At 37.2% G+C, this 25,926-nt stretch overlaps 1 non-coding gene across 1 annotated transcript; it reads left to right on the top strand.

Annotated features, from left to right (window-relative positions):
- The first annotated feature begins 3,201 nt into the window (after nucleotides 1-3,201).
- Nucleotides 3,202-3,309, top strand: LOC130963993 (small nucleolar RNA R71). Its single transcript, XR_009080108.1, has one exon. It is a non-coding gene; the product is annotated as a small nucleolar RNA R71 (small nucleolar RNA).
- Nucleotides 3,310-25,926: the final 22,617 nt, after the last annotated feature.

Consider the following 25,926-nt stretch of genomic DNA (forward strand, 5'->3'; position numbering starts at 1 on the left):
AACAAGGAGATTAAAGAACGGGTCCACCTTAGTGATGGCGGCTTGTTCTTCCTCTTGAAGATCTTATAGAGTGCTTGAGCTCCTCAATATCTCTTCCTTGCCTTTGTTGCTCCTATCTCATGATTCTTTGATCTTCTCTAATTTCACGGAGGAGGATGGAATGTTCTTGGTGCTCCACCCTTAGTTGTCCCATGTTGGAACTCAATTCTCCTAGGGAGGTGTTGATTTGCTCCCAATAGTTTTTGTGGAGGAAAGTGCATCCCTTGAGGCATCTCAGGGATTTCATGATGAGGAATTTCCTCATGCTCTTGATGAGGTTCTCTTATTTGCTCTACTCTTTTCTTGGTGATGGGCTTGAGGTCATGCCTTCTTAGTTGAACCGTCTTCCCTCTCTCTTCCATTGAGCGCCCTCTTCACAGATGTCTATGAGGACTTGGTCCAACCTTTGATCAAAGTTGACCCTTTTTGAGCTTGAAGGGGACCTCGGGGATCACCTTCTTCTTGGCCACAACTTCATAGAAGTGGTCTTGATGCACCCTTGATATGAATCTCTCCATCTCCCATGACTCAGAGGTGGAAGCTTTTGCCTTCCCTTTTCTCTTTCTAGAGATTTCTCCGGCCTTTAGTGCCATAAATGGTTATGGAAAAACAAAAATCTTTAGCTTTTACCACACCAAACTTAGAAGGTTTGCTCGTCCTCGAGCAAAAGAAGAAAGAAAGGAGTAGAAGAAGAAGAAAATGGAGGAGATGGAGGGGGGCTTTGTGTTTCGGCCAAGGGGGAGAAGTAGTGTTTAGGTTGTGTGAAAATGAAGGAGTGAAGATGGGTTTATATAGGGGTGGAGAGAGGGATAAGGTTCGGCCATTATGGGTGGGTTTAGGAGGGAAAGTGGTTTGAATTTGAATGGTGAGGTAGATGGGGTTTTATGAAGGATGGATGTGAGTGGTGAAGAGAATGGTGGGATTTGATAGGTGAGGGATTTTTGAGAAAGAGGTGTTGAGGTGATTGGTGAATGGGTGAAGAAGAGAGAGAGTGGTGGGGTAGGTGGGGATCCTGTGGGGTCCACAGATCCTGAGGTGTCAAGGATAGCTCATCCCTGCACCAAGTGGCGTGCAAAATGCCCTTTCTGCCAATCCTGGCGTTAAACGCCGGGCTGTTGCCCTTTTCTGGTGTTAAACACCAGTCTGGTGCCCTTTTCTGGCGTTAAACGCCAATCTGGTGCCCCTTTCTGGCGTTAAACGCCCAGAATGGTGCCAGACTGGGCGTTAAACGCCCATTTGCTACCCTTACTGGCGTTTAAACGCTAGCAAGCTTTTCCTCCGAGGTGTGCTATTTTTCTTTCTATTTTTCATTATGTTTTTACTTTTTCAATTGTTTTTGTGACTTCACATGATCATCAACCTATAGAAAACATAAAATAACAATGGAAAATAGATAGATATAGGAAAATTGGGTTGCCTCCCAACAAGCGCTTCTTTAATGTCAGTAGTTTGACAGTGGGCCCTCATGGAGCCTCACAGATGTTCAGAGCAATGTTGGAACCTCCCAACACCAAACTTAGAGTTTGGACGTGGGGGTTCAACACCAAACTTAAAGTTTGGTTGTGGCCTCCCAACACCAAACTTAGAGTTTGACTGTGGGGGCTCTGTTTGACTCTGTTTTGAGAGAAGCTCTTCATACTTCCTCTCTATGGTTACAGAGGGATATCCTTGAGCCTTAAACACAAGGGATTCTTCATTCACTTGAATGATCAATTTTCCTCTGTCAACATCAATCACAGCCTTTGCTGTGGCTAGGAAGGGTCTACCAAGGATGATGGATTCATCCATGCACTTCCCAGTCTCTAGGACTATAAAATCAGCAGGGATGTAATAGTCTTCAACCTTTACCAGAACATCCTCTACAAGTCCATAAGCTTGTTTTCTTGAATTGTCTGCCATCTCTATTGAGATTCTTGCAGCTTGTACCTCAAAGATCCCTAGCTTCTCCATTACAGAGAGAGGCATGAGGTTTATGCTTGACCTTAGGTCACACAGAGCCTTCTTGAAGGTCATGGTGCCTAATGTACAAGGTATTGAGAACTTCCCAGGGTCCTGTCTCTTTTGAGGTAATCTCTGCCTAGTCAAGTCATCCAGTTCTTTGGTGAGCAAAGGGGGTTCATCCTTCCAAGTCTTATTACCAAATAACTTGTCATTTAGCTTCATGATTGCTCCAAGGTACTTAGCAGCTTGCTCTTTAGTGACATCTTTGTCCTCTTCAGAGGAAGAATACTCATCAGAGCTCATGAATGGCAAAAGTAAATCCAATGGAATCTCTATGGTCTCAGTGTGAGCCTTAGATTCCCATGGTTCCTCATTAGGGAACTCATTGGAGGCCAGTGGACGTCCATTGAGGTCATCCTCAGTGGCGATCACTGCCTCTTCCTCCTCTCTAAATTCGGCCATGTTGATGGTCTTACACTCTCCTTTTGGATTCTCTTTTGTATTGCTTGGGAGAGTACTAGGAGGGAGTTTAGTAACTTTCTTACTCAGCTGACCCACTTGTGCCTCCAAGTTTCTAATGGAGGACCTTGTTTAAGTCATGAAACTTTGAGTGGTTTTGATTAGATCAGAGACCATGGTTGCTAAGTCAGAGTGGCTCTGCTTAGAATTCTCTGTCTGTTGCTGAGAAGACGATGGAAAAGGTTTGCCATTGCTAAACCCGTTTCTTCCACCATTATTGTTGTTGAAACCTTGTTGAGGTCTCTGTTGATCCTTCCATGAGAGATTTGGATGATTTCTCCATGAAGGATTATAGGTGTTTCCATAGGGTTCTCCCATGTAATTCACCTCTTCCATTGATGGGTTCTCAGGATCATAAGCTTCTTCTTCAGATGAAGCGTCCTTAGTACTGCCTGGTGCAGCTTGCATTCCAGACAGACTTTGAGAAATCATATTGACTTGCTGAGTCAATATTTTGTTCTGAGCCAATATGGCATTTAGAGTATCAATCTCAAGAACTCCTTTCTTCTGATTCGTCCTATTGTTCACAGGATTCCTTGCAGAAGTGTACATGAATTGGTTATTTGCAACCATTTCAATGAGTTCTTGAGCTTCTGTAGGCGTCTTCTTCAGATGAAGAGATCCTCCAGCAGAGCTATCCAATGACATCTTGGACAGTTCAGACAAACCATCATAGAAGATACCTATGATGCTCCATTCAGAAAGCATGTCAGAAGGACACTTTCTGATTAATTGTTTGTATCTTTCCCAAGCTTCATAGAGGGATTCACCTTCCTTCTGTCTGAAGGTTTGGACTTCCACTCTAAGCTTACTCAATTTTTGAGGTGGAAAGAACTTTGCCAAGAAGGCATTGACTAGCTTTTTCCAAGAGTTCAGCTTTCTTTAGGTTGTGAGTCCAATCATATCCTAGCTCTGTCTCTTATAGCAAAAGGGAATAGCATAAGTCTGTAGACCTCAGGGTCAACCCCATTGGTCTTGACAGTGTCACAGATTTGTAAGAATTCAGCTAAAAACTGATGAGGATCTTCCAATGGAAGTCCATGGAACTTGCAATTCTGTTGCATTAGAGAAACTAATTGAGGCTTAAGCTCAAAGTTGTTTGCTTCAATGGCAGGGATAGAGATGCTTCTCCCATAGAAGTCGGGAGTAGGTGCAGTAAAGTCACCAAGCACTTTCCTTTAATTGTTGGCATTGTTGTTGTTTTCGGCTGCCATGTCTTCTTCTTGTTTGAAGATTTCTGTTAGGTCCTCTCCAGAGAGTAGTGCTTTAGCTTCTCTTAGCTTCCACTTTAAGGTCCTTTCAGGTTCAGGATCAGCCTCAACAAGAATGCTTTTGTCCTTGCTCCTGCTCATATGAAAGAGAAGAGAATAAGAAAGTATGAAATCCTCTATGTCACAGGATAAAGATTCCTTGAGGTGTTAGAAGAAAAGAAGAATAAAAGGAGGAGGTAGAAGAATTCGAACTTATCAAGAGGGATAGAGTTCGAATTGTGCATTGAGGAGGAGTGTTAGTCCATAAATAGAAGGATGTGAGAAGAGGGGAAGAATTTTTGAAATTAAAGTAAAAGATTTTGAAGAAATTTTGAAAAATTGAAGAATGATTTTCGAAAATTAAAGTTGGGAAAGAAATAAAGTGATTTTTGAAAAAGATTTTGAAATTAGAAATAAAAAAGATCCGATTGAAAATTATTTTGAAAAAGATGTGATTAAAAAGATATGATTGAAAAGATATGATTGAAAAACAATTTAAAAAGATTTGATTTTTAAAATTAATGACTTGGCTAACAAGAAATTTAAAAGATATGATTCAGACATTAAACCTTTCTCAACAGAAAAAGGTAACATACTTGAAATGTTGAATCAAATCATTAATTGTTAGCAAGTATTTTTTTTGAAAAATGGGAAGAAATTGATTTTGAAAATATATGATTGAAAAGATATGATTTGAAAAAGATTTGATTTTGAAAAATTATGAAAACTAAAAAAAATTTGAATTAAAAACAAAATCTTCCCTCTTGTGCCATCCTGGCGTTAAACGCCCAAAATACTACCCTTTTGGGCGTTAAATGCCCAGCCAAGTACCCTGGCTGGCGTTTAAACGCCAGTTTTCCTTCCTCACTGGGCATTTTGAACGCCCAACTTTTTCTGTGTAATTCCTCTGCTGCATGTTCTGAATCTTCAATTCTCTGTATTATTGACTTGAAAAGACACAAATAAAATTTTTTTTTGAATTTTTAATGATGTGGAATAATCAAAATGCAACTAAAATCAAATAAACAATGCATGCAAGACACCAAACTTAGAAGTTTGTATACTATTGACACTAACAAATTGAGAATGCATACGAGAAACAACAAAATACTCAAGACAAGAGAATTTAAAGATTAGAGCAAGGAAATCATCAAGAACAACTTGAAGATCAATGAAGAACATAATGCATGTAATTTTCGAAAATTAGAAGAATAAAGACATGCAATTGACACCAAACTTAAAATTAGACACTAGACTCAAACAAAAAACATAAAAATATTTTTAATTTTAAGATTTTATAATTTCTTTTTGGATTTTTTGAAAATTATATGGAAAAGAAAATAAGGATATCAAAATTCTTAATGAGAATTCCAGGAATCATGCAATGTTAGTCTAAAGCTTTAGTCTAAAAAGATTAGACATGGCTAGCCAAGCTTCAGCAGGACATTACATTCAAGAGCTAAATTGATGAGAATCAATCAGCTTTGGTGATGATGAAAACATCACCTTGAAACTCTAGAATTCGTTCTTAAAAATTCTGAAGAAAAATACCTAATCTAAGCAACAAGATGAACCGTCAGTTGTGCAAACTCAAACAATCCCCGGCAACGGCGCCAAAAACTTTGTGTTGTTGCCGGATCAAAACTTGGCACTGTTATTGCAGGGAACAAATGCGAAATTGTAGTTAGGACATTTAATTCTCCGGCAACGGCGCCAAAAACTTGGTGCACGAAATTGTGATCATCAATGGCGCCATCAACATGGTACGCTCAATTGCAATCTCAACTCTTTATCACAACTTCGCACAACTAACCAGCAAGTACACTGGGTCGTCCAAGTAATAAACCTTACGCGAGTAAGGGTCGATCCCACGGAGATTGTTGGTATGAAGCAAGCTATGGTCATCTTGTAAATCTCAGTCAGGCGGATTCAAATGGTTATGGAGGATTAATGATTAAAAGATAAATAAAACATAAAATAAAGATAGAGATACTTATGTAATTCATTGGTGAGAATTTCAGATAAGCGTATGGAGATGCTCTGTCCCTTCCGTCTCTCTGCTTTCCTACTGTCTTCATCCAATCCTTCTTACTCCTTTCCATGGCAAGCTGTATGTTGGGCATCACCGTTGTCAATGGCTACACTCCCGTCCTCTCAGTGAAAATGTTCAACGCGCTCTGTCACAGCACGGCTATTCATCTGTCGGATCTCGATCATGTCGGAATAGAATCCAGTGATTCTTTTGCGTCTGTCACTAACGCCCCATAATCGCGAGTTTGAAGCTCGTCACAGTCATTCAATCCTTGAATCCTACTCGGAATACCACAGACAAGGTTTAGACTTTCCGGATTCTCAAGAATGCCGCCATCATTTCTAGCTTATACCACGAAGATTCTGATTAAGGAATCCAAGAGATAAACATTCAAGCGTTGTTTGCTTGTAGAACGGAAGTGGTTGTCAGGCACACGTTCATAAGTGAGAATGATGATGAGCGTCATATAATCATCACATTCATCATGTTCTTGGGTATGAATGAATATCTTAGAACAAGAATAAACTGAATTGAATAGAAGAACAATAGTAATTGCATTAATCTTTGAGATACAGCAGAGCTCCACACCTTAATCTATGGTGTGTAGAAACTCTACCGTTGAAAATACATAAGAACAAGGTCTAGGCATGGCCGAATGGCCAGCCTCCCAAAGAGGGTTCAATCATAAAAACATGATCAAAAGCTTTTCTAATACAATAGCAAAAGGTCCTATTTGTAGAGAACTAGTAGCTTAGGGTTTACAAAGATGAGTAAATGACATAAAAATCCACTTCCGGGCCCACTTGGTGTGTGCTTGGGCTGAGCATTGAAGCTTTCATGTGTAGAGACTTTTCTTGGACTTAAACGCCAGCTTTTGTGCCAGTTTAGGCGTTTAACTCCCATTCTTGTGCCAGTTCCGGCGTTTAACGCCAGAATTCTTGAGCTGACTTGGAACGCCTGTTTGGGCCATCAAATATCGGGTAAAGTATGAACTATTATACATTGCTGAAAAGCCCAGGATGTCTACTTTCCAACGTAATTGAGAGCGCGCCAATTGGGCTTCTATAGCTCTAGAAAATCCACTTCGAGTGCAGAGAGGTCAGAATCCAACAGCATCTGCAGTCCTTTTCAGCATCTGAATCAGATTTTTGCTCAGGTCCCTCAATTTCAGCCAGAAAATACATGAAATCACAGAAAAACACACAAACTCATAGTAAAGTCTAGAAAGGTGAATTTTAACTAAAAACTAATAAAAATATAATAAAAACTAACTAAAACATACTAAAAATAATGCCAAAAAGCGTATAAATTATCCGCTCATCAGGTACCTGTAAGGGACTCCGATGCTTAAGTTAGCAAGGGTATTAAGCAGGTATTGAGTAGGATCAGAATATGAGTTATACCTGGGTGCTCCAGCGTATTTATAATGGTGAGATGTGGCCTCCTGTGGATAAGATAAGTTAGTTATCTTATCTTATCTTTATCTTATCTTCAAGTGAGGTCATCTTATCTTCAAGGGAACTGCCCTTCTCTTGTAGGCTTGGGCTGCCTTAGGATCTGGGACGTGTTCTTCTATTTGGGCCCTTTGTTTGGGCTTTCTCGTGACTTGGCCGAGCTCTTTGAGAAGAGGTCGGATTGTCCTGACCTGAAGAGGTCGGTCGCTTTGTCTGTAGAACATCCCGGGTCGGACAACTCGACCTAGGATATGAACAATTATCATGTCTTCTCCCTACTCCCTTTACATGTATGCGAAAATGGCATCCATGTCAATGGAGTAGGCTTTCAACTTGACTTTGGAGTTTATTAATAGGAGACCCTTGAGTTGGAATACTCAAGAGTTAAATTGAGTTTGGAAGTTGTTGGCTGGCTTTCTAGTCACTAACGCTAATCCTTTCCAAGGGAGAGAATTAGGACTTGTGAATAAGAGTTGGCTCAATTACTTGACTTTCCTTTATTTGGTAAGGATTAACTAAGTAAAAACAACAACCTCTCATTATTACTCTTGGAAAAATCGAACAAGGATAGAACTTCCAATTAATCTTCTCCTGGTCAAGGCTTTTTATCTTAATTACATAAAATCTCTCTTTAATTTCCATTGCTTTAATTCACAATCATTTATTTGCCCATTACCCAAACTCCAAATTTCTGAGAAACTCCTAGTCAATAAATTGCACTCTCTTAGCAACTCGTTGAGAGACGACCTAGAATTTTTGTTCCCAGTATTTTATTCTTGATTTTGTGACAAACCCCTTTTAAATTGATACGCAGAATTTTCATCGGTTAAGAACTGTACTCGCAACGGACTGGTTACCAGGTTGATTCTCGGTCAGTTCGGCAGTTTCTCCACAGTTCTATCATGAGCAATTTTTAGTGAAGGATCGAACCGCTTGTATGTCGGTTCTCCGATGAACCGTTATAACCGACCAGTTCAATTCAATTTTTCAGAACCATGTAATAAACAAAAATTTTTTCATAATAAATAGAGAAATTGTTTGAAGTTAAAATATGCAATTTTTTAAGAAAACAAAGAAACAAAATATAAAAATTTATCGACAATAAATACAGAAATTTTATAATGATAAATATAAATTTTTTGAGGTAAATATAAGTTTTTGAATAAAATATAAAATTAAAAATAGAGTGCACATCCAACCCGGTCCCTGTTCTTTTTTTTTTTTGAAGGACATTGCGACCCTTATTAAAAAAAGATAAATTAGCTCATGTCCCATACTTTTCTAAGATGTCACAGTCCTTCTGTCATCTCTCTTGACCAAAACAAACAAAAATATCCTACGTGTGTAATTAACGTTGATGATGTGGATGTTAAAGCTCTGTTAAGTTCTTCGTTGGCCATTAGAAAATGGATAGGAGTCGATATGTCCTGTTTTAGAAAGCAAAAACGATGTTTAAAACATTGAGTCGTTGCTTTTTAATTGAATAAGGGAACGTCACATTGAGATTTCCATATAAGCCTCTTGTGTTGCTCACGTAATTACTAGAAAACCCTAGTAGAGCAAGAGTCGTCCTTCTACAGTGCTTGTTGACCTTTCGAAATTGGAGCGACGTGCTGATAGTGTTGCTGACGAAGTTACTGACTGACATCCACATATTGTTGTTGACAGTAGTTGGATAGTGCGATTGACGGAACTTGGTTGAAGCTTGGACGGAGATTGCATGACGTTTGTGACATGTCAGGTTAGTATGGTTCTCTCCTTGCCTTTTTAAAAGTGTGTTGTCTTTTTCAATAATTCTAACATACTTTGCTATGTACATTGTGTGTGTGGTCCAAGAAGAAGAGAACTAATAAACAATGTGATTTTGGGATAATAAATATCTAAAAATTTAAGTATTGTTGTGTTTTTGATGCTATAAATAGTTATTTAATGTTGGAATGCACATATTGTGAGAAGGAATACAGATTTCATAATTTCTTACAAATAGAAAAAAAAACTAAGGTTTCTAATTTGAAATTGATATTGAAATAGAGTAAAATTAAATTGGTATTGCTAATTGTTAATGTAATGTATGTATTATATTATATTGCATATGTCTAAATATCTTGTTGTTTCCGTGTTTCATCACGAGGGAAAGTTTATGAGAGATAGTAAGAGATACATGAGTTATGTACATGGTAAAGTGAAGAGGTTCTCACCAATGGATATGGATTATGTGAACTTTTTTTATTTGGCTGTTTTATTTAAGGAGTTGGGGGTATGTTGAGTATAAGGAGATGTATTGGTATGACATATTGACCCTGACATGGAGTTTGGGCTTCATCCTGTTAAGGGTGATAGAAGATTAATGACATAAGGGAGAACAAGCTCAAGAACAGGAACAGTAAGGAGTTTTACATTTATTTTGACCATCCTATAGATATGTCAGAGGTGATAAGTGATGGCTTGGCTAATGAAAATGCTTGAGTGATTCGTCATCAAGTTTTGATAATGGATATGAGAGTGTAGAGGATGAGGCATAGAAACCACCTCTAACATGAATCGTCTCTACCTCGTCGGTTTGATGAAAAACAACGTTCTCCACTACTAATCATAGTCTCCTAGGGTTTGTATTTGAGTTGGGAGAAGAGTAAAAGATTTTAGGTGCAAGGAATCACTATCAGAACATTTTGGTTTACAGAAGACAAAAAACGATGTCGTTTTTGCTTTCTAAAGCGGAACAGATCGACTCTTGTCTATTTTCTAGTGGCCAACATAGAACTTAACAGAACTTTAACCTCCACATCATCAACGTTAATTGACACATAAGACATTTTGATTTGTTTTGATCAGGAAAAATGATGAAAGGATCGCAGCGTCTCATGAAAGTATGGGACAGGAGCCGATTTGTCCTTTTTGTTCAAAAGTTGCGATATCCTTAAAAAAACAGGAACACAAGTTGAGCGTTTAGTCATAAAAAAATTCCAAATTTTTGTTTTGATAAATACAACTTTTTTTTTTAAGATAACAACAACTTTTAGAAGAGAAACATAAAAACAAACACAATTTTTTTCACAATAAACATAGAATTTTGTAGTAATAAATATAGAAGATTTTTGAAGATAAACAAAAAATTTTTAATATAAAACAAATGAAGAAAATAAAAAATTTATGAATGATATATACAGAAATTTTATGATGATAAAGACAAAAATAATTTTGTATTATTTAAATTATATTTTTATATTATTTAACTAAATTTGTTGTGTTTCTACTAAAATTTCTATATTATTCACCTAAAAAATATGTATAATTTAAAATAATTTATGTGTTACTCAAGATCATTTGTAAATTAACGGTCCAATTTGTTATTTTCACTTACCACATATAAAAATAGAAAAATTATAACTAAAAAAAATTAAAAACTTAAATGGAATCCTCCAATATATCTTTAAAAAAGATTTAAAAAATCACCTAAATATGTCATAATTTTTTAGCCCACTCCATTTTATTGTAGTATTGCACCCTAAAGGTAGGTTATCAAAATGAGTTAAATCCATCGAACCAATTCGTTTATTTATTTAAATGGGCAGACTTTATTTCTAAAATTAAAGTCATTTAAAATTCGGACTGAGCCTGATCAACTAAAAAAATGATGGGTTAAATGGGCAATTTGTTTTTTTTTTTTTTACATTTTTTTCAAAAAAAAAAGTTGCACTTTTAACTGGTATTTCTCTGATCCGGCCTAAAAATTCAATCCATCAACTAAAAAAAGTACTGTTTATTTAAAGTTTTTGGCCTAAAAGTGATATTTTTTGTCAAAATATTTTTTAAAATTAAAATAAAAGGGTAAAACCTATCAAACTGACCATGAACAATATGGGTTGAAAAATTTTGGCTCACGAATAAAACGGACTTAAACGGACCAGCTCATTTAACTCACGTATTTAAACAGACTAGACTTAAATAGGCTAGACTGACCCGTTTGACACTCCTACCTAACGGCCCTAAGTTTTCAGGCGTTCACTAATTAATTAATTAATTATATATATATATAAACAAATCGGATCAGTCTAGTGGTTAGCTCACTAGTCTGCTTAAGTAAGTATGGGAGTTCGTATCCTGTCTTGTGCATACAGCAACTCGATACATCAAAATTAAAATCTATACCCAAATAGTTCATTGAGAAATTTTGAGTCTAACATTTTCGTTCATAAAAAAATATTATTATATTGAGATTATTTGAATTTTACAAAACAGATCTGCTACACATCCAAATTCAACCAAGTAGACTCAATGATGCATGAGTGGTGGACGAAATTGTGATCAATGTTCTAACTATTTTGAGAGAAATCATTATTATGGCACTGGTTGAATTCACAACTCCGTTCAACTAACCAGCAAGTGTACTGGGTCGTCCAAGTAATAAACCTTACGTGAGTAAGGGTCGATCCCACAGAGATTGTTGGTATGAAGCAAGCTATGGTTACCTTGTAAATCTCAGTTAGGCAGATAAAAGTTGTTTATGGTTTCGGAAATTAATAATAAGAAAATAGATGAAATAATAAAAGGGATAGAATACTTATGCAGATTCATTGGTGGGAATTTCAGATAAGCATATGGAGATACTGTATGGCTCAAGGACGCCTGCTCTCCTACTGCTTCAACTCAATTCTTCTTACTCCTCTCCATGGCAAGCTGTATGTAGGGCATCACCGTTGTCAGTGGCTACATCCCATCCTCTCAGTGAAAATGGTCCTCTGCGGCTGTCACTCGCATGGCTAATCATCTGTCGGTTCTCAATCAGGTTGGAATAAAATCCATTGATTCTTTTGCGCTTGTCATCACGCCCAGCCTTCAGGAGTTTGAAGCTCGTCACAGTCATTCAATCCCAGAATCCTACTCGGAATACCATAGACAAGGTTTAGACTTTCCGGATCCTCATGAATGCCGCCATCTATCTAACTTATACCACGAAGATTCTGTTGGGGAATCTAAGAGATACGCATTCAAGCTCTGTTGCATGTAGAACGGAAGTGGTTGTCAATCACGTGCGTTCATAAGTGAGAATGATGATGAGGGTTATCTAATCATCACATTCATCATGTTCTTGGGTGCGAATGAATATCTTGGAATAAGAATAAAAGAGAATTGAATCGAAGAAAATAGTACTGCATTAATACTTGAGGTACAGCAGAGCTCCACACCCTTAATCTATGGTGTGCAGAAACTCCACCGTTGAAAATACATAAGTAAAAGGTTCAGGCATGGCCGAATGGCCAGCCCGCTAAAACGTGATCAATAGCCTCTTAGGATGAAGAATAAAACAAAACTGAGACCAAAGATGTCTAATACAATAGTAAGAGGTCCTATATATATTAGACTAGCTACTAGGGTTTACATGAGTAAGTAATTGATGCATAAATCCACTTCCGGGGCCCACTTGGTGTATGCTTGGGCTGAGCTTGATCAATCCACGAGCTGAGGCTTCTCTTGGAGTTGAACTCCGAGTTATGACGTGTTTTGGGCGTTCAACTCCGGATCATGACGTTTTTTTGGCGTTTAACTCCAGACAACAGCATGTACTTGGCGTTCAACGCCAAGTTACGTCGTCAATTTCCGAATAAAGTGTGGACTATTATATATTGCTGGAAAGCCCTGGATGTCTACTTTCCAACGCCGTTGAGAGCGCGCCAATTGGAGTTTTGTAGCTCCAGAAAATCTATTTCGAGTGCAGGGAGGTCAGATTCCAGCAGCATCAGCAGTCCTTTTGTCAGCCTCTTTCAGAGTTTTGCTCAAATCCCTCAATTTCAGCCAGAATTTACCTGAAATCACAGAAAAACACACAAACTCATAGTAAAGTCCAGAAATGTGAATTTAACATAAAAACTAATGAAAACATCCCTAAAAGTAGCTTGAACTTACTAAAAACTACCTAAAAACAATGCCAAAAAGCATATAAATTATCCGCTCATCACAACACCAAACTTAAATTGTTGCTTGTCCCCAAGCAACTGAAAATCAATTAGGATAAAAAGAAGAGAATATACTATAAATTCCAAAATATCAATGAATATTAATTATAATTAGATGAGCGGGACTTGTGGCTTTTTGCTTCTGAATAGTTTTGGCATCTCACTTTTTCCTTTGTAGTTCTGAATGATTGGCTTCTCTAGGAACTTAGAATTTCGGATAGTGTTATTGACTTTCCTAGTTAAGCATGTTGATTTTTGAACACAGCTACTTATGAGTCTTGGCCGTGGCCCTAAGCACTTTGTTTTCCAGTATTACCACCGGATACACAAATGCCACAGACACATAACTGGGTGAACCTTTTCAGATTGTGACTTAGCTTTGCTAAAGTCCCCAGTTAGTGGTGTCCAGAGCTCTTAAGCACACTCTTTTTCTTTGGATCACGACTTTAACCACTCAGTCCCAAGCTTTTCACTTGGACCTTCATGACACAAGCACATGGTTAGGGACAGCTTGATTTAGCCGCTTAGGCCTGGATTTTATTTCCTTGGGCCCTCCTATCCATTGATGCTCAAAGCCTTGGATCCTTTTTACCCTTGCCTTTTTCTGAATAGTTTTGGCATCTCACTTTTTCCTTTGTAGTTCTGAATGATTGGCTTCTCTAGGAACTTAGAATTTCGGATAGTGTTATTGACTTTCCTAGTTAAGCATGTTGATTTTTGAACACAGCTACTTATGAGTCTTGGCCGTGGCCCTAAGCACTTTGTTTTCCAGTATTACCACCGGATACACAAATGCCACAGACACATAACTGGGTGAACCTTTTCAGATTGTGACTTAGCTTTGCTAAAGTCCCCAGTTAGTGGTGTCCAGAGCTCTTAAGCACACTCTTTTTCTTTGGATCACGACTTTAACCACTCAGTCTCAAGCTTTTCACTTGGACCTTCATGACACAAGCACATGGTTAGGGACAGCTTGATTTAGCCACTTAGGCCTGGATTTTATTTCCTTGGGCCCTCCTATCCATTGATGCTCAAAGCCTTGGATCCTTTTTACCCTTGCCTTTTGGTTTTAAGGGCTATTGGCTTTTTCTACTGCTTCTTCTTTTTTTTTTTCTTCGCAAGCTTCTTCTTTTTCACTGCTTTTTCTTGCTTCAAAAATCAAATTCATGATTTTTCAGATCATCAATAACATTTCTCTTTGTTCATCATTCTTTCAAGAGCCAACAGTTTTAACATTCATAAACAACAAGATCAAAAGACATATGCACTGTTCAAGCATTCATTCAGAAAACAAAAATATTGTCACCACATCAATATAATTAAATTAAATTCAAGGATAAATTCGAAATCCATGTACTTCTTGTTCTTTTGAATTAAAACATTTTTCATTTAAGAGAGGTGAAGGATTAATGGAATTTATTCATAGCTTTAAGGCATGGTTACATACTAATGATCATGAAATAAAGACACAAAACATAGATAAACACAATATTAAAAATCGAAAAGCAGAAAGAAATAAAAAACAAGGAATGAATCCACCTGAGTGAGGGTGGCGCCTTCTTGAAGGTCCAATGGTGCTCTTTGAGCTCCTCTGTGTCTCTTCCTTGCTTCTGTTGAATGATTCCTAGTAATTTTGGTGTTCCTCCCGTTAGTTGCTTCCAATATTTGTGTGGAGGACAACTTATCCCCTGAGGTATCTCAGGGATCTCTTGATTTGCAGCCACATGTTCTACCACTGAGCTATGACGGCTTATATTAGTCTTTCCATCTCCCAAGACTCAGAGGTGGAAGCTTTTGTCTTCCCTTTGAGGTTTCTCTGGCCTTAGGTGCCATTAATGGTAATGGAAAAGCAAAAAAGCTATGCTTTTACCACACCAAACTTAAAATATTGCTCGCCCTCGAGCAAGAGAAGAAAGAAGAGAAGAAGAAGAAGAATGAAAATGGAGGAGAGTGAGGGGAGATGGATTTGGCTATATGGGTGGGATTGGGTGGGAAGGAGAGGTTGAATTGTAAAGGTAGGTGGGGTGTATGGGGAAGAGTGGATAAATGTGGGTGGTGAATGAAAAATAGAAGGGATGACCATGAATGGAGAGAGAGAGGGCGAGGTAGGTGGGGATCCTGTGAGGTTCACAGATCCTGAGGTGATCCTGTGGGGTCCACAGATCCTGAGGTGTCAAGGAATTCCATCCCTGCACCAAATAGGCATGTAAAATGCCTTGGCACACTATTCTGGCGTTTAAACGCCCATTGGTGCACGTTCTGGGCGTTCAACGCCCATGTAAAGCATGTTTCTGGCGTTGAACGCCAGTTTCATGCTTGTTACTGGCGTTCAGCGCCAGTTTTTCTTCTCTGGGCACATTCCTGGCGTTCAGCGCCAGAATGTTGCTTGTTTCTGGCGTTCAGCGCCAGAATGGTGCTCTGTTCTGGCGTTGAACGCCGGCCAGATGCACCTTACTGGCGTTGAACGCCAGCCTGTGCGTCCTCCAGGGTAAAATTTTTTTCTTCTGCTGTTTTTGATTCTGTTTTTAATTTTTATGATTTTTTCGTGACTCCTCATGATCATGTACCTAATAAAACATAAAATAGCAATAAAATTAAAATTAGATAAATAAAATTGGGTTGCCTCCCAACAAGCGCTTCTTTAATGTCAATAGCTTGACAGTGGCTCTCATGGAGCCACAAGGTGATCAGGTCAATGTTGTATAGTTGTCCACACCAAACTTAGAGTGTGGATATAGGATTTTAACACCAAACTTAGAGTTTGGTTGTGGCCTCCCAACACCAAACTTAGAGTTTGACTGTGGGGGCTCTTCTTGACTCTGAACTGAGAGAAGCTCTTCATGCTTACTCTCTTTTGTCACAGAGGGATGGCCATGTGCCTTAAACACAAGGTATTCCCCATTCAATTGAAGGACTAATTCTCCTCTGTTGACATCTATCACAGCTTCTGCTGTGGCTAGGAAAGGTCTTCCAAAGATGATACATTCATCATCTTCCTTCCTAGTGTCTAGGATTATGAAATCAGTAGGGATGTAAAGGCCTTCAACCTTTACTAGAACGTCCTCTACTAACCCATAAGCTTGTCTCAATGACTTGTCTGCCAATTGTAATGAGAACAAGGCAGGTTGTACCTCAATGATCCCCAGCTTCTCCATTACAGAGAGTGGCATTAGATTTATCCCTGACCCCAGATCACACAGAGCTTTTTCAAAGATCATGGTGCCTATGGTACAAGGTATTAAGAACTTGCCAGGATCTTGTTTCTTTTGAGGTAGAATTTTTTGAATCCAAGTATCCAGTTCATTAATGAGCAAGGGAGGTTCACTTTCCCGAGTCTCATTACCAAATAACTTGGCATTCAGCTTCATGATAGCTCCTAAGTATTGAGCAACTTGCTCTCCAGTTACATCTTCATCCTCTTCAGAGGATGAATAGTCTTCAGAGCTCATGAATGGCAGAAGGAGATTTAATGGAATCTCTATGGTCTCTATATGAGCCTCAGATTCTTTTGGATCCTTAATAGGAGACTCCTTCTTGCTTGAGGGACGTCCCAGGAGGTCATTCTCACTAGGATTTTTGTCCTCCTCCTCCCTTGTCCATTCGGCCATATTGACTATGTCAATGGCCTTGCACTCTCCTTTTGGATTCTCTTCTGTATTGCTTGGGAGAATACTAGGAGGAGTTTCAATGACTTTCTTACTCAGCTGGCCCACTTGTGCCTCCAGATTTCTAATGGAGGATCTTGTTTCACTCATGAAACTGAAAGTGGCCTTTGACAGATCAGAGACTACATTGGCTAAATTAGAAGTGTTTTGTTCAGAATTCTCTGTCTGTTGCTGAGAAGATGATGGATATGGCTTGCTATTGCCCAGCCTATTGCGTCCACCATTGTTAAAACCTTGTTGAGGTTTTTGTTGATCCTTCCATGAGAAATTAGGATGATTTCTCCATGATGAGTTATAGGTGTTTCCATAAGGTTCACCCATGTAATTAACCTCTGCCATGGCAGGGTTCTCAGGATCATAAGCTTCTTCAGAAGCTGCCTCTCTAGTACTGTTGGATGCATGTTGCAATCCATTCAGATTTTGAGAGATCATGTTGACCTGTTGAGTCAACACTTTGTTCTGAGCCAATATGGCATTCAGAGTATCAATTTCAAGAACTCCTTTCTTTTGAGGTATCCCATTGTTCACGGAATTCCTCTCAGAAGTGTACATGAATTGGTTGTTTGCAACCATGTCAATGAGTTCTTGAGCCTCTTCAGGCGTTTTCTTCAGGTGAATAGATCCACATGCAGAATGGTCCAATGACATTTTCGAAAATTCAGAGAGACCATAATAGAATATATCTAATATGGTCCATTCTGAAAACATGTCAGATGGACATCTTTTGGTCAGCTGCTTGTATCTTTCCTAGGCTTCATAGAGGGATTCACCATCTTTTTGTTTGAAGGTTTGAACATCCACTCTCAGCTTGCTCAGCTTTTGAGGAGGAAAGAATTTATCCAAGAAGGCAGTGACCAGCTTATCCCAGGAGTCCAGGCTATCCTTAGGTTGTAAATCCAACCATATTCTAGCTCTGTCTCTTACAGCAAAAGGGAAAAGCATGAGTCTGTAGACTTCAGGATCAACTCCATTTGTCTTTACAGTCTCACAGATCTGCAAGAACTCAGTTAAGAACTGATAGGAATCTTCAGATGGAAGTCCATAAAACTTGCAGTTTTGTTGCATTAAAGCAACTAGCTGAGGTTTCAGCTCAAAGTTGTTGGCTCCAATGGCAGGAATGGAGATGCTTCTTCCATCAAACTTGGACGTTGGCTTTGTGAAGTCACCAAGCATTCTCCTTGCATTATTATTATTATTTTCGGCTGCCATCTCCTTCTCTTGTTCGAAAATTTCTGAAAGGTTGTTTCTGGATTGTTGTAATTTAGCTTCTCTTAATTTTCTCTTCAGAGTCCTTTCAGGTTCTGGATCAATTTCAACAAGAGTGCCTTTATCCTTGTTCCTGCTCATATGAAAGAGAAGAAAACAAGAAAAGAAAGAGGAATCCTCTATGTCACAGTATAGAGATTCCTTTATGTTAGTAGAAAAAGAAGGGAGTAGAAGAATGAAGAAGAATTCGGATTTTTAGATGAAGAGAGGTGAAGAGAAGTGTTAGTAATTAAACAATTAAATAGAAGAAGAAAAGAGAAAGAGAATTTTGAAAATAATTTTAAAAAGGGGTTAGTGATTTTCGAAAATTAGAGATAAAATGTAATTAAAATTAAAACATGAAACAATTAGTTAATTAAAAAGAATTTTTGAAAAAGGGATGAGATATTTTCGAAAATTAGAGAGGGAAAAGTAGTTAGGTGGTTTTGAAAAAGATAAGAAGCAAACAAAAAGTTAGTTAGTTGATTGAAAAAGATTTGAAATCAAATTTTAAAAAGATAAGAAGATAGGAAGTTAGATAAGATATTTTGAAATCAAATTTTAAAAAAGATAAAATTTTGAGAAGAATAAGATAAAAAAAAATAAGATAAAAATTTTAATAAAAAGATATTTTGAAAAAGATTTAATTTTTAAAATGACTTAACTAACAAGAAACTACAAGATAAGATTCTAGAATTTAAAGATTGAACCTTCCTTATCAAGAAAGTAACAAACTTCAAATTTTTGAACCAATCACATTAATTGTTAGCTAATTTTCGAAAATTAGATATAAAAGCTAAGAAAAAGATTTTTGAAAAATATTTTTTTTTAAATTTTTGAAAAATAGAAAAAAAATGAAAAAGATATGATTTTTGAAAAAGATTTTGAAAAATAAGATTTTTAAAATTGAAATTTTGACTTGACTTGTAAGAAATAACTAATTTTAAAAAATTTTGACCAAGTCAACCCAAAATTTCGAAAATTTGGAGGGAAATAAGGAAAAGATATTTTTTGATTTTTGAATTTTTAATTATGAGAGAGAAAAACAACAAAATACTCAATGCATGAAATTTTTAGATCAAAACAATGAATGCATGCAAGAATGCTATGAATGTCAAGATGAACACCAAGAACACTTTGAAGATCATGATGAACATCAAGAACATATTTTTGAAATTTTTTTTTTTAATGCAAAGAAAATATGCAAGACACCAAACTTAGAAATCTTTAATGCATGGAAAATATGAATGCAAAGATGCACATGAAAAACAAGAAAAGACACAAAACAAGAAAACATCAAGATCAAACAAGAGGACTTATCAAGAACAACTTGAAGATCATGAAGAACACTATGAATGCATGGATTTTTTCGAAAAATGCAAGAAAAGATTTTTAAAGCATGCAATTGACACCAAACTTAAAAATTGACTCAAGACTCAAACAAGAACACAAAATATTTTTGGTTTTTATGATTTTCTAATTTTTTTGTATTTTTATTAAATTTTTTCGAAAATAAAGTTTGTAAAAACGAAAAAGAAAAGAAAAATTTTGAAAAAGATTTTTGAAAAGAAAATTACCTAATCTGAGCAACAAGATAAACCGTCAGTTGTCCATACTCGAACAATCCCCGGCAACGGCGCCAAAAACTTGGTGGACGAAATTGTGATCAATGCTCTAACTATTTTGAGAGAAATCATTATTATGGCACTGGTTGAATTCACAACTCCGTTCAACTAACCAGCAAGTGTACTGGGTCGTCCAAGTAATAAACCTTACGTGAGTAAGGGTCGATCCCACAGAGATTGTTGGTATGAAGCAAGCTATGGTTACCTTGTAAATCTCAGTTAGGCAGATAAAAGTTGTTTATGGTTTCGGAAATTAATAATAAGAAAATAGATGAAATAATAAAAGGGATAGAATACTTATGCAGATTCATTGGTGGGAATTTCAGATAAGCATATGGAGATACTGTATGGCTCAAGGACGCCTGCTCTCCTACTGCTTCAACTCAATTCTTCTTACTCCTCTCCATGGCAAGCTGTATGTAGGGCATCACCGTTGTCAGTGGCTACATCCCATCCTCTCAGTGAAAATGGTCCTCTGCGGCTGTCACTCGCATGGCTAATCATCTGTCGGTTCTCAATCAAGTTGGAATAGAATCCATTGATTCTTTTGCGCTTGTCATCACGCCCAGCCTTCAGGAGTTTGAAGCTCGTCACAGTCATTCAATCCCAGAATCCTACTCGGAATACCATAGACAAGGTTTAGACTTTCCGGATCCTCATGAATGCCGCCATCTATCTAACTTATACCACGAAGATTCTGTTGGGGAATCTAAAAGATACGCATTCAAGCTCTGTTGCATGTAGAACGGAAGTGGTTGTCAATCACGTGCGTTCATAAGTGAGAATGATGATGAGGGTTATCTAATCATCACATTCATCATGTTCTTGGGTGCGAATGAATATCTTGGAATAAGAATAAAAGAGAATTGAATCGAAGAAAATAGTACTGCATTAATACTTGAGGTACAGCAGAGCTCCACACCCTTAATCTATGGTGTGCAGAAACTCCACCGTTGAAAATACATAAGTAAAAGGTTCAGGCATGGCCGAATGGCCAGCCCCCTAAAACGTGATCAATAGCCTCTTAGGATGAAGAATAAAACAAAACTGAGACCAAAGATGTCTAATACAATAGTAAGAGGTCATATATATATTAGACTAGCTACTAGGGTTTACATGAGTAAGTAATTGATGCATAAATCCACTTCCGGGGCCCACTTGGTGTATGCTTGGGCTGAGCTTGATCAATCCACGAGCTGAGGCTTCTCTTGGAGTTGAACTCCGAGTTATGACGTGTTTTGGGCGTTCAACTCCGGATCATGACGTTTTTCTGGCGTTTAACTCTAGACAGCAGCATGTACTTGGCGTTCAACGCCAAGTTACGTCGTCAATTTCCGAATAAAGTGTGGACTATTATATATTGCTGGAAAGCCCTGGATGTCTACTTTCCAACGCCGTTGAGAGCGCGCCAATTGGAGTTCTGTAGCTCCAGAAAATCTATTTCGAGTGCAGGGAGGTCAGATTCCAACAGCATCAGCAGTCCTTTTGTCAGCCTTTTCAGAGTTTTGCTCAAATCCCTCAATTTCAGCCAGAATTTACCTGAAATCACAGAAAAACACACAAACTCATAGTAAAGTCCAGAAATGTGAATTTAACATAAAAACTAATGAAAACATCCCTAAAAGTAGCTTGAACTTACTAAAAACTACCTAAAAACAATGCCAAAAAGCGTATAAATTATCCGCTCATCAATGAGCATCTTTCCTATCTTTTCCTAGTAAATTTGCATTTAATTTGTTGAGTTTAATCAACAATTAATTATCTTTTAGCCACTATGGATGTTACTTTGAGTCGTATGTAATTTTGTTTATTTTAGGTAGCATTCGGATGGATTTGATGGAGTTTCTGCAGAAAAAGAGAAGAAGGCGAATGATGCTGTCAACCCTGACCTCTCTGCACTCAAACCTAAATAACTCGAGCTACAAAGATCCAATTGACATGGTTATAGTGGCGTTGGAAAGATAACTTCTAGAGCTTTCCAACGATATATAATAGTTCATACTTCTTCTCTAAACACGCTGCCAAGGCTGCGCCTAACTTGAGATTTCTCAAGTTAGGCGCTAGACACAACAACGACACGCAAGATTGGTTGGTTCCTCCAAGTTAGGCGTGGATCCTAGTGAAGTCAAGTGGTATCCACGTTACAATGCAAATATCTTTAATTAATTCTGATTTAAATTTAAATATTATTTTTTTTAGAAAAAGATATTATTTTAATTTTAGAAATTAGATTTTAAATTAATTAGGATTAGATATAAAAGAGAAAAGAATCTTCTCTTCTGGGGATTATTCCATTCCATTCCATTTTCATAATGTAAATTACAGTTTACTTGAATCCTAGTTTTTCTCTCTGAACCATGAGCAACTAAACCTCCACTGTTAAGGTTAGGGGCTCTGTCTATTTGTATGGATTGATTCTATTATTTTTCTATTTTAATTCATGTACTGATTTATAATTTAAGAATTGTTTTCGTTCTTTATCTTATGAATTTGGGTGGAACGGTAGTATGACCCTCTTTCTAATTGAGTTCTTGTATAACTTGGAAAAGCTCTTTACTTGAACAACAGCTTGAAAACAAATTCTCCTAAATTATAATTATCTGGATTTAACGGGATACGTGACATATAGTCCTCTTATATTTGGATAATTAGGATTTCTGTGGCATATAAACTAGATTTGAATTTCACCCTCTAATTGGAATTAATTGACCAAGGAATTGGTGGTTGATGAGAATTAGAAGAGACTAGAAAGGTCTAAGGAATTAGGGTCTAGTCACATATAGTTTGCCATGAATTAAATCTTGCATGATTAAAATAGTTAGCAAGAAAAGTCAATCCGAAAAATAGATAACTCTGAAGTCTTAACTGCTTTCTCCATATTTTATTCCAAACTTATTTACTTGCCTGTCTTCTGAAATTCTGAATTTACTGTTAATGCTTTGAACTCTCAAAACCATTTTTTTCTTGTCTAACTAAGTAAATTAATTAACCATTGTTGCTTAGTCCTTCAATCCTCGTGGGATCGACCCTCACTCACCTGAGGTATTACTTGGTACGACCCGGTGCACTTGCCGGTTAGTTTGTGGTTGTAAATTCTGCACCAAGCTTTTGGCGCTGTTGCCGGAGATTAACTGTGATTGACAACTACTGGTTGTTTAATTTCTTAGATTAGGCGTTTTTGCTTTAATTTCATTTAACTTATTTCTTTAAAAAATATATATTTTTTTATTTCTTTTATTTAAATTTTTTTTTCTTTCGCTTAATTTTAGAAATTAAGTTTGGTGTCCTTTTAGTTGTTTTATTCTTCCAAGTTATTTTACTTATTGAGTTTAAATTTTATACTTCTTTTTACTTATTAGTTATTTTATTTTCTTTATTTTATTTTTTTTTATTTTTGTTTTCTTTTATATTTTATTTTATTTTTCTTTATATTCTTTCTTCTTTACTTGCCTATTTACCACATGGTGCGTTTAATTCTGTTTGGTGTTTTGTGCTGAGGAAAAATAATGGAGAGAGATCACATGGATTACTACTCACACCCAGGTAGTGATTCATATTATTGTGGATGGAGAAACTATCCGAATTTTGGTTGGCAAAGTCAAAACCAAAGAAACTTCAATGCTCCATGTTCCAACTATCAAGAACCACCATCTCCATATTCATACCAAGAACCACCACCTCTCTATCCATATCAAGCACCATCATCTTTCTACCCATATCAAGAGCCACCATCTCCCTATTCATACCAAGAACCATCCTCTTTTTACTCTTATCAAGAGCCATCATCTCCTTCTTATTCATATCAAGAACTATCAGATCTTGAGTTTCTCATGAAAGAATTCATACATGATATAAAGACGAGTGTTAAAAATGTAGAGAAATATGTGCAGTTGATTATCAAGTCCCAAGAAGAGGAGCAAGCAAATTCCTTCCGAAGAGATATAATGCAAGATCCTATGGAAGAAAGTGAGGAAATCAATCAAAGGAGTTCATACTCCAGTGAATTAGAGAACTTTTCACCCTCACACATGGAAGAAGAGGAAGATACAAAAATAAAGGAGGAAGATGCACCAACAAAGAAGGAAGATGCACAAACAAAGGAGGTTGTAAGGGATGAAAACAATTATGGGAATTTACACTCCAATGAAGCAGAGAGTGACATAGAGGGTGAGTTTATTGAACCACCAATTCAAGAAATTCTTGATGAAGGGTACACTCTAACTATCACACAACACCCAAATTTTAAAATCAAAGAAGTGAAGGCAACCAAGGAAAGTACTGAAAGGGGGATTGTGACCAAGAAACAGAAGAAAATATTCATGAAAAAGAGAAGGTCAACAAAAAATAATCCAACCTCTACCCCAACAAGCAAGGTGAATTAAGCTAATCACAATAAAAGAAAGCTTGTTAAGAGAAATTTATATCAGGGGGCACTAATTTTCACCTCTCCCCCCTTGGAGACATTTCTTTTAACCAACAGGAAGAAGAGGAAGAAAATTCAACAATCAAGTGTCAAGCTAGTGACATTAAAGAAGCGCTTGTCGGGAGGCAACCTGATAATTTCGTATCCTTAGTTATTTTTTGTAGTAGTGGTTTTCTTATTTATTTTATTTTTATTGAGTTTGTACTGTTTTTCTTTTGTTTTACATGTGTTCTAATCATGCAGCTATTTTAGAACAGGAACCGAACACTTCGAAAAAAAAGAGAGAGAAGAGAAAATAGGCCGTAAGTTGCGATGGAGTTGTGCAGGAACTATGCATCGCGCACCAGCTCACCCACGTGTACGCGTACCAGACGCGTACGCGTCCCTATGGTTCATGGACCACCCAGCGTGCGCGTGCCTTGAAAAATTGACGTAAATGGGTGCATGGCCAAAAGTTATGCCGGTCTCGTGCTGGTACTGTGCTAGCCGTGCAACTCAACCCGCGCGTCCGCGTCCATGACGCGTACGCGTCACCCTCACCATGTGACCAACCACGCGTGCGCGTGCCTGACGCGCACGCATCGATCATGCCGCATCACTTACCTAGTGCGCCGCCCAGATTTTAATTATTCTCTCTCTCCCAAATCCTAATTCTCTCTTGTTCTTTTATCCTTTTATACTTATTTTATCATACTAATTGTTTTTATGTCCCTCTCTGTTTTCAGTTATTCTTTGCTTGAGAAAAAGCAAACCTTTAAGTTTGGTGTTGTCGCTTCGCTTGTAGATTTTCTGTTTATTTTAATGGTACCAAACGGAGGTGAATCTTTTTCACGAAGGAGCACAACCTGAAGAATGAGATGGCCACTAGGATAACTGAGGTGGTTGAGTTCCTTTCATTCTATATTATTTCCTCCCGCTCTTACTATGTTATGTTTCGGTTTTCTGCTTGTTTTGTTTTAGTTATTGCATGATCCTTTGTTATTTCAATTCCAAAGTTTCAGTTTATTTTGCTATATTTTTTTATTTTATTTTCTTTAATATTAAAAGGTGTCTCATGTATTGCCCACTGAGCTTGAAATCAAAAAGAAAGAAGAAAAGATGTAGTGCATGAGAAATTGAGTTTAATTTTAAGAGTAGTCTTATTTACTTAAATGTGGTGGTATTATTTGTAATTATGAATGCATGACATGAACAGTGCATAGTTGAATTTAAATCATAGGATGTTGATGTGCAAGGAATAGGAATTTAGAGAACTATTATGACTTCTCTAAAATTTATAAAAGTTTAATCCTTGAAGCAGAAGAAAACAACAAAAGAAAAAAAATAAAAGCAAGGTCCAAGGCTCTGAGCATCAATAACTAGGGAGGTGAGACATGATTAAAAGCTCAAAGAGTTGTTTCCCTAGTCATATGCTTGTGGTATGATTGTGTCAAGTAATCCTTGAGACAGAACATTAAGAGTTGAGATCAAATGCATTTAACAAAGTATGCCAAAGGCTTTGAGCACCACTGTCTGGGAGTAACTGAAAGAAAAATCAGAACTTAAAGAGAGTTTCCTAGTTAAGTGCTTGTGGTGTTTTTGTGTCAAGTAACCCTTGAGACAAAACATTTAAAGTCACGGCTAGGCTCAAGGTACAAAGCACCAAAGAAAAGAGAATGAAAGTAAATTTTGTTGTGTTCAAGGATTAAACTGGAGTATAAAGATCAGAGAAATCATAATATGATCCAGATTCTAATTTCGAATGACACTGGCATTCCTCTTATTCAAAAGAGAGTGAGA

The sequence above is a fragment of the Arachis stenosperma genome, chromosome 2, assembly GCF_014773155.1.
Source record: "Arachis stenosperma cultivar V10309 chromosome 2, arast.V10309.gnm1.PFL2, whole genome shotgun sequence".
Classification (NCBI taxonomy): domain Eukaryota; kingdom Viridiplantae; phylum Streptophyta; class Magnoliopsida; order Fabales; family Fabaceae; genus Arachis; species Arachis stenosperma.